Raw genomic sequence first — 9851 nt, forward strand, 5'->3', positions numbered from 1 at the left:
GCCAAGGAGCCAGAGCAAGAACGAGCAAGCGAGGCCCTGCAATTACAGCCTTGCTCTTCCCGGCAAAGGAGTCCTCATGCATTTTGCATGAGAACTCATTATTAGCATAACCTGACCATCAAAGCCCCGCTGGGTTTCCTCTGGTCCTTTTCAAGTAATTCCCCAGGAATACCGGTCCTTGCACAACAGGGCTGAAGCTGTGGCCTTTGCATCTGTCATTTGTTCAGGTTTATTTTTTCCCTTTACTTGCAGGACTGGGGTTTGAACTTAGGGCTTTGCACTTGCAAAGCAGGATCTGTGTTACTTGAGCCTCACCTCCAGTCCATTTTGCTCTGGTTATTTTGGAGATGGGGGGGGGGGTCTCAGGAATGATTTGCCCTGGGCTGACCTCAAACCACATTCCTCCCAATCTCAGCCTCCCAAGTTGCTGGGATTATAGACGTGAGTCACCAAGTCTGGGTTTTCCTGGTTATGAATGGGGCTTGACCCCGAAATAAATGCTCTGCCTTCCCACAGATGTGGGATTTAACATGTTCAAGGTGTCATGCGGAGGGGAGAGGAGAAAAATGAAGTCATCATGAAAGTCAGCGGACATTGCTGTCCACTTGGGCACCTAAGGACATATAAGTGGAAAAAAAAATACTTCGAATGCATGGCTCAGATATTTAATAGCTCTTGGGTCTTCAGCCACATCAGAGGCTGTTTGGAATGAACAGAGATTAAGCCCTGTTTGCAGATTAATTTTCTGTGTATTTTGCGATGGGATGGGATATGATGCAGCCATGAAAAAGGAACGGGTCTTTGCACATCGTACAAGGGGGCAGATCTTCAGGACATGATGCCCAGGGAAAAATATTTTGGCGTTAAAGTGTCCCGAATGCTTGAAGTTTTACATTACATGAATCTAGGAAATATGAATTTTATCCAAATTTGTAAAAACTGGTGTGAAGCTAACTTGTCACCCCATGAGGAAAATCTATGTATGTATATTTGCCTAGAAATGAGATGATCAAATTTGTAGCAAAAGGGACGACACATGCACCTCTCTCTCTCTCTCTCTCTCTCCCTCTCTCTCTCTCTCTCTGATCAATCATCAGGTGTGAGATAGACTTACTCCTAGGTGTCTAGTATGCCCATGCTGAGGGCAAACAGAATGAGAGATAGAGAGAGACCAAAAGGGGGAGAGAGAGAGAGAGAGAGAGAGAGAGAGAGAGAGAGAGATGGACAGAGAGGAGGAAGAAGAGACTGGTTTCTCATTATCCCCTGCAGGACTCCACCATGTCCCAGCAGCCCATTAGGCTATAAACCCATCAATCTCCCCTTTGTGGCCACGCCCCCATGACGTCACTTCCTCCCAGTAGGCCCCACCTCTTAAAGCCTTCACCACCTCCCAACAACCCATTCAGCTATGAATCCAACAAGCTCCCCTTCAGGCCACGCCCCTAATGACCTCACTTCCCTCCACTAGGCCCCACCTCTTAAAGTGCCCACCACTTCCCAATAGAACCACAGGCAGTGGACCAAGACTTTAATTAAACTATTTGCCATTACAATTTGTATCACTAGGAAAGGAAGGAAGGAAGGAAAGAAGGAGGGAGGGAGGGAGGGAAGGAAGGAAGGAAAAGAAAGAAAGAAAGGAAGAAAGAGAGAGAGAGAGAGACAGAGAGACAGAGAGAGAGAGAGAAAGAAAGAAAGAAAGAAGGAAAGAAAGAAAAAAAGAAAAGGAAAAAGAATTTCTCATCCCCAGCCACACTCAGTCATGCAATCCCACCTTTTTAAGACCAATAATTAGAACATTTTTAAAACATTTCCATTTGTGACATACAAAATTGCATCCCCACATGTGTAAGAGAAAACTTTTCTCTTCCTTCCCTTGGGGTCCCCCAGGACCCCCAGGTGCCACTTTGGGGACATTAGGAACTCTGGCTGGCTGGTGCCTGACCACAAAATGACTTTAGTTTTTCTGACCTCGTAATCAATAATCACTTTATATTATAGCAATTTTGCGTTCTTTCCAATTATCATCAGTGGCTCCTAATTGCAGGCTTGGTAGAAATCCATTTTCGTGTTCTGCAAAAGTGGTTAAGAACTTTAAGTCTTTAATAGCTGCAATTTAAAAAAAAAAAATTTAGAAGAGGAATAAAACCATTATTTTGCACACTTAAACTCTTCCGGCCGTCTGGATGAATGCATTTGTCAAATATTTCCTGGGCAAAAGAGAGGTCACCATTTTACTTTTCCTCCATAATTTCTGTTTTCATTTTATTTTATTTTATTTTGCTGTTCCTCCTGTCTGGTTTTGCCCCTTGGGATGGTGACATCATTTCTGCAAATCTGCTCACTGGAAACACTACACTGAATTCAATTCCAGGTTTTTTGGGGTTTTTCCTACAATGCAAAATTCAGAGCTCCTGGAGAGAAAAAAAAAAATGCATTTCTTCTTCATGCAAAAAGTAAATTAATAAAATTAATTTGAGCTGTCATTGGGCGTATTTCCAAGGAAAATGATTTTTTTCGTGCTCAAATATTTAGATGTGTGCTGAATTTGTTCAAATGCTTACACAATAGATCTGGGATAAACAGGAAAAAACGTGAAAAAGCAACGTGACTACATCAGAGAGGCACCACGTTTAATCGACCATGTTAAAAGGTGTTTTAGGTGTCTGTGGCTGTGACAAAATACTCCAGATCATCAACTTAAAAAAGGAGAAAGGCTGATTTGGGTTCAGAGATTCAGTCCACGTTCACATCATGGCGGCCAGGAACCCCAGACACAGAGGAAGGGGCCAGGGACAATATATACCCTCTGGGCCACGCCCCCCCAATGACATCACTTCCTCCCACTAGGCCCCACCCCGAAAAGCTTCACCACCTCCCAATAGCTCATTGAGCTATGAATCTATCAATCTCCCCGTCCAGGCCACGCCCCCCATGACATCACTTCCTCCCACTAGGCCCCACCCCGAAAAGCTTCACCACCTCCCAATAGCTCATTGAGCTATGAATCTATCAATCTCCCCGTCCAGGCCACGCCCCCCATGACATCACTTCCTCCCACTAGGCCCCACCCCGAAAAGCTTCACCACCTCTCAATAGCTCATTGAGCTATGAATCTATCAATCTCCCCGTCCAGGCCACGCCCCCCATGACATCACTTCCTCCCACTAGGCCCCACCCCGAAAAGCTTCACCACCTCCCAATAGCTCATTGAGCTATGAATCTATCAATCTCCCCCTCCAGGCCACGCCCCCCAATGACATCACTTCCTCCCCTTTTAAACGGCTTTACCTCTTAAAGGTCCCACCATCACACATTATCACCACGTGCTGGGGACCAAGACTTCAAAACCCCGTATTTCTTATTTCCCATTAGAATTTATGTCAGAAGACAAAGAGGAAGAGAGAGAGGAGAGAGAGAGAGAGAGAGAGAGAGAGAGAGAGAGACGGTCTTATTTGCCCATTTACATAGATTGAGACACTCACCGTGTCTTTTTTCCGGGGTGTATATGTTTCCAATGGTCACCTCTGAGGTTTGGTTTTGTTTTCTTTTTCATCCCACAGAGTACTGGCTTATGGGACAAAGAAATGGACAGATGTCTGTATGGCAGTCTGGGAACATTTTAACAGTTTTTTATTCACCAGCCTAGCGCTCACAATCAAATTCCCAAATTTGATTTGCCTCAAATTCCCAAGCGCTGGGATTACAGGCGTGCACCACCGTGCTCGGTCACAGCCGGCTCTCGACTATAAATCAGCCCTCAAAACGGGAATTTCCACCCCCTGGATGAGGATCCCGTCATTAAAGTGAATTCTTGAAGGGTCTGCATGAAAGGTCCATTTGATGTAATTTTCCGGCCTTGCAAAGCCTGATGTATTCACCGCCGCACATAAGGAGAGCCCTGGGAATCCCGTGATCTGCAAACACCATGAAAAAATGATCCCCGACTGCACTTGTGACCTTAATCGGATAAATGCGACCGTGGTCACAGACTGCACCGCCAACCTCCCGTCTGTGTCCTCACTTTGCAAATCATGCACAGTTCAGTTTTTTTATTAAATGCATGAGGCTCTGTAATGACAAGAGATTGACTTTTTAAAAAAAAAAACAAAAAACTCCATTCCCCAGATATATTCACGAATAATAATTATTTAACCAGGGAGCAGAAATGCTTTTGCAAGCCCTGGGCCACATAGCCCCAGTCTGAGGCACACAAATTGCACAAATGCGCCCCCCCTCCCCTGCCGTGGGGTGCATGGGACCCCAGGGCCCGAGCCCAAGCTTAGTCATGGAAACCTTCATTCCTGAGCGCCTCGCACACCCCAGCAGCCCAAAGCTCCATGCAAAGGAGTGTTAGCAGACTGAAATTAGATCCTACACAGCCAGGAACAGGAGCAAACCCATTGTAGAGAGGGAGGAGAGCGGGCACGGGGTCCCCTTTCTGCAGATTTCAAAGAAGGCTCAAGGGAAAACCTGTCACTCGTTGATGCCTTTGTGGAAGGCGGGGTTCATGAAATTAAATAGTTCTTGTTGTGTACCGTCAGTAATTCGATTGATTAACACTGGATTTTTTTGGGGGGGGGAGGATGTGCATTCTGTAGGATTTCCGTTTCTCTTTTTGCAAAATGCTTTATCTGCCGAGTGTCACAAAAGAACTTTCTAGACCCTGTGCGTAGCGTCCCACCCCGGGGACGCTGTAACCTGGCACACCTTCAACTGATTAAACGCGGCCCACCCGTTTCGCAGGACTCAACTTCTGAGTGACTGGGTTCCTGAGGGGACCCCCAGAGATGCACGTGGGGAAGGCGTCTCCCCGACATGGGCTCTCTGTCCCCCTTCTCCAGCCAGGCCCTAAGTCCAGGTGCGCAGGGAGGCAAATGGGGACACCAGGCAGAAAACATGGCGCTGTCACCTCGTCCTATATGACACGCAGTCCGGACCCCAAATCTGCCCTCTGCATCCTGCAGAACCGGGGATCCCCAGGAGCCCCGGGCACAGCACAGGTGACTTTGGGGCCCCGTCCCCAGGACACTGCTGACCCTTGTCACCTTGTGGGGGTCACTTTGGGAGACACATGACGTCACTGTCCCCCCCATGTGAGGTCACACAACGGGTGAAGGGGGGGCGACCTTGCCAGGGAAACCGCAACCCCAAGATGGCAGCTTCTTAAAGAGACAGAAGTCCACAGAGCCATGGGGACCCCGAAAATTACAGTCCCCAAATGGATGCTGGATACAAAAAAATAAATAAAAATAAAAATAAATTTACAAAAAGGCCTGGGCCCCATGGCGGAGCCCCATCCTGTCCCCAGAAGACGACATAAATTTCACAAATGGATTCTAGAATTAGTGAGCATAAATCCCAATGTTAAGAGAGACTCTTACTATCAATTATGGCCCTAAAAGCCATTTTCTTCGCCATTAGGGGAACACAATAGAGTTCCCTGTTTTTTTTTGCACACGGAGCTGTCACCCCATCCCTTTGTGTCCCCAAACACGTCACCCACGCCTTGGGCCATGGACCAAGACGCCAGGACACTAACCTTGGTGGGTCAGGTCCCCCTTGCAAATTAAGAGTCTCGTTGACCTCACCTCCAGCACAAATAATATATATATATATTTTTCCATAATTTATGAATGCAAGGGGAAAAAAAAAAACATTACTGTTCAATTAGCACCCCGAGCTCCCATCTGCTAATGGATTGCAAATTAAGCCCCATTGCAACACGCCAGATATGGCTTCATTTGCATCTTAAAAATAAATAAATAAAACAAGTAGAAAGGCAGGCATGGCCACTGAGCATTTTCCTGGCTGCTGTGTTTTCTGTCCCTTTGCAGACAGCGGTGGTGTCCCCTTGATTTCAGGACAGACACCCCGTGTTGTCCCCCACCAAAATCTGGGTTTTTTTTTTTTTTTTTTTTTTTTTGGTGTTTGCTTCTGGTTCCCTCACCAAAATATTTTGGGGGGAAAAAAAAAACAAACAAAAAAACGCTGCATGGGAAACCAGCCGTGACATCAGTGTCCCTCCTGCCATCTTTGCAGACACGGGTCACGAGCCGCCCCTTTATTTGTGACTTCTCCCGTTTGTCCCTCTCATTTACACTACAGTGAAAATGTCCACCAGGCCAGCGATCCCACGACTGTAGATTGGTGTGCTAACGACACGCCTTCGTCCACACAAATGTGGGTTCACCGAAATCCTGCCGTGTAGACCAGCAGGACCCAATAATTTGCCCCCCGCCGTCTTTGTACCTTCAACTGATGAGACAAGGCCCACCCTTGCCGCAGACGGCCCACCTGTGTCACTCAGCTTATACCCCCAGGACGCCTGCACCCCCTCTCCATGGCCACCTTTATTTTGTAGCCAGTGGGGTGCCATCACCCCGTCCTTGTGTTTTGGGGAGCAGGGGTTCTCCAATGTTCCAGCACCATAGATAAGACTCTGCATTAAGGGTTAGAATTGAACCACCTGCATCAGGGGAGACCACTCATGGCTTTAGGCCTCAAATGGGGGTCCCCGGTGGTAATGGTGGGGGGCTTGTGACAGCCAACTGCTCATGGCCAGGAATGAAGAAGAGACTGGGGCCTCACAAGCCTATTTAGGGCACGATGACGTAAGAACCTCCGAAAGGTGACGTCCTCCATGACCTCACTTCCTTCCCTAAGCCCCACCCCTCAGAAACTGCACCATCTCCCAACAGCCTATTGGACCACAAATCCATCAATCTCCCCTTCCAGGCGAAGCCCCCAATGCCCAGCATCACCCAAAGGCCACGCCCCCAGCGACGTAAGCGCCTCCCACAAGCCACGCCCCCAACGGCGGAACCACCTCCCGAAGGCCACGCCCCCATGACCTCACTTCCTCCCGTGAGGCCCCTCCTCCTGCAGGCTCCACCCCCTCCCAATAGCCTATTGAGCTGTGAATCCATCAATCTCCCCTTCCAGGCCACGCCCCCATGACCTCACTTCCTCCCACTAAGCCCCACCTCTTAAAGTGGTAGCCTTATTGCTGTGGCAATTGCTGACTTTTCAAAAAACGGTTTCAGTTTTTCCTCATTTAGTAGGTGGATTGTAGCCAGGGCTACAGAGCAAGACCATGTCAAAATTGTTATTGAATTTAATTAAAAAAAACAAAATAGTAACATAAAGCAAAGTAAAAAAAAAAGAAATAAAAAGTAAAATATAATAAAATAAAAAATACGTGAAACACAAGATACAAAGGAAGCAGATCCCCTGCAATGTCCTCCTTTTAAAGCTGTTCTGTTATTTCAGTTTGGAAAACACAATAAACACCCCCAAAACACTAAAATTACTTGCAATCTGCTATTTTTTGCACATTTTATATGTGTTGGGACAATATCAGCAAAATATCCTATTAAACCAAATGCCAACCGAATAGATGCAGATTGGTGCAGCCCTTAGCGGCCATGCAATAATAAGAAAAATAATAATTATTGTATGAAAAGGCCAATCCTGTAACTGCACAGAGTTTAAACAACATGTAGATTTTATTGGCTCCTTGCAAAAAAAAAAAATAACAATTTTTATCCCGAGCTGGAATCCATTCCTGGTTTATTACACCTCATGAACGATTAGGAAATTAAACTTCCTAAGTAATGTGGCCATGCAAAAAAAAAAAGAAAAAAAATCTCATTTTTTTTTTTTTTTTTTTGCTTTTTTTCCCAAGCCTTGGAGCCACCAACGTCGGTCCAGGGCCTGGGGACAATATGCAGGAGAAACTTGCAATGTCCCCTGTAAAAAAGCATTAGCAAGAAAATAAAAATAAGGACATCCCAAGGGTCCCCACACCTGTGCACATGGGAAAATATTCCTTTTACCGGGTTTGCACCAGTTTCATGAGCAAAACCCCAAATGCTTAACCTGATGCGTCAAGGCACCACAGTGTGTAAAATTAATAATTGCAAAAATAATATAAGTGACCTATATTAAAAACAGACACGCCATTGCAGCATTATGCTCAGACCCTACGACAGAAAGAAAACCCAAAGTTTCCCCCCATAAACAGAGGCCCTGGGCTCTGTTTGATATGAATTTACGGTTGTCCAAGGAACATAGGTTTGTAAGTCAATCAATGACCTGGTTGTCTAAGGAACATGGTTTGTTAGTCAATCAGTTAACCAAAGGCACGGTGTGACAGGGACCGAGTTTGACACTTTATATCCCATGTCCCATTTAAACTAAATGAGGGTGTCCTTGTCTCAGGTCTGTTGTGCAGGAATAGTGACAAGAGTTATGGCCACGGGGGACATTTGTGACATGAGATAATTCATTAGGGTGGAGTGGCTTTGGAACTCAAATTGGATGCTGTTTGCATGGGGCTGTTGTGGGTGAAGGTGTCACCTCAGCCCTGGGGACAGGTGGCCTCAAACTCGCAATCCTGCAGCCTCCGTCTCCCCAGTGCTGGGACTACAGGCTTGTGCTACCGAGCTACAAAACGGCACAGCGAAACCCCAGGCCCCTAATGCAGAGTGACAGCTGTGCCCTTCGCCTCCCCCCCCATTGTCTGACAAAGAGGGGGCTGGGTGTGTAAAGTGACTAAACGTGATTTTGATCACACTTGACAGCTCCTACTGCGGTTTATGGCGCTAAGTGTTCAGAGCGGGAACTGCAAATGTGACTTCCCCACTTCCACCTCCCAGGCCACCTTGGGGGGTCACCTAGGCCATGTCCCCAAGCCTGAAATATCCTTGGGTCCCTGAGAGGAGCCCCAGAGGGGGAGAGGAAGGAGGTGTTTTGGGTTCTCCACCCATGGCGATGGCCTGTCCTGGGGTGGTGACGTCACTGCTGTCATTTGGGGACCCCAGTGTCCCCGGGCCCCCAGCGGGTGACTGGAGAAGGACCGGGAGGACTTGCAGGGGTGCACACTGGCCGGGCCCGAGGAATGGAGTGCTGGTCGCCAGCCAGCGTGGTGCTGTGGGGAGGGGGCGGTGGAGGTGGAGGTGGAGGTGATGGGTGCCTTAGCAGGTGCTGCTGCACAGTAGGGTGGATCACAAGAGAGACAATAGGAGAGGGAGAGAGAGAGAGAGACAAGAGAGAGAGAGAGAGAGAAGAAGGAAGAATTGATACATACATGATTGATAGATATAGATGACAGAGGATGGTTGACAGATGGGTGGTTGACAGGTAGATGGATGGTTGACAGGTAGAAGGATGATTGACAGATGGATGATTCACAGATGGATGATTGACAGATGGATGGTTGACAGGTAGATGGGTGATTCACAGATGGATGATTGACAGGTAGATGCATGATTGACAGGTAGATGCATGATTGACAGGTAGATGCATGATTGACAGGTAGATGGATGATTGATGGATGGTTGACAGGTAGATGGATGATTGACAGATGGATGATTCACAGATGGATGATTCACAGATGCATGATTGACAGGTAGATGCATGATTGACAGGTAGATGCATGATTGACAGGTAGATGCATGATTGACAGGTAGATGGATGATTGACGGATGGTTGACAGGTAGATGGATGATTGACAGATGGATGATTCACAGATGGATGATTCACAGATGCATGATTGACAGGTAGATGCATGATTGACAGGTAGATGCATGATTGACAGGTAGATGCATGATTGACAGGTAGATGGATGATTGACAGGTAGATGGATGATTGACAGATGGATGGTTGACAGGTAGATGGATGATTGACAGGTAGATGGATGATTCACAGATGGATGATTGACAGATGGATGGTTGACAGGTAGATGGATGATTGACAGGTAGATGGATGATTGACAGGTAGATGGATGATTGACAGACAGCTGGATGATTGACAGGTAGATGGATGATTGACAGGTAGATGGATGATTGACA

Source organism: Castor canadensis, chromosome X (assembly GCF_047511655.1).
Source record: "Castor canadensis chromosome X, mCasCan1.hap1v2, whole genome shotgun sequence".
Classification (NCBI taxonomy): Eukaryota; Metazoa; Chordata; class Mammalia; order Rodentia; family Castoridae; genus Castor; species Castor canadensis.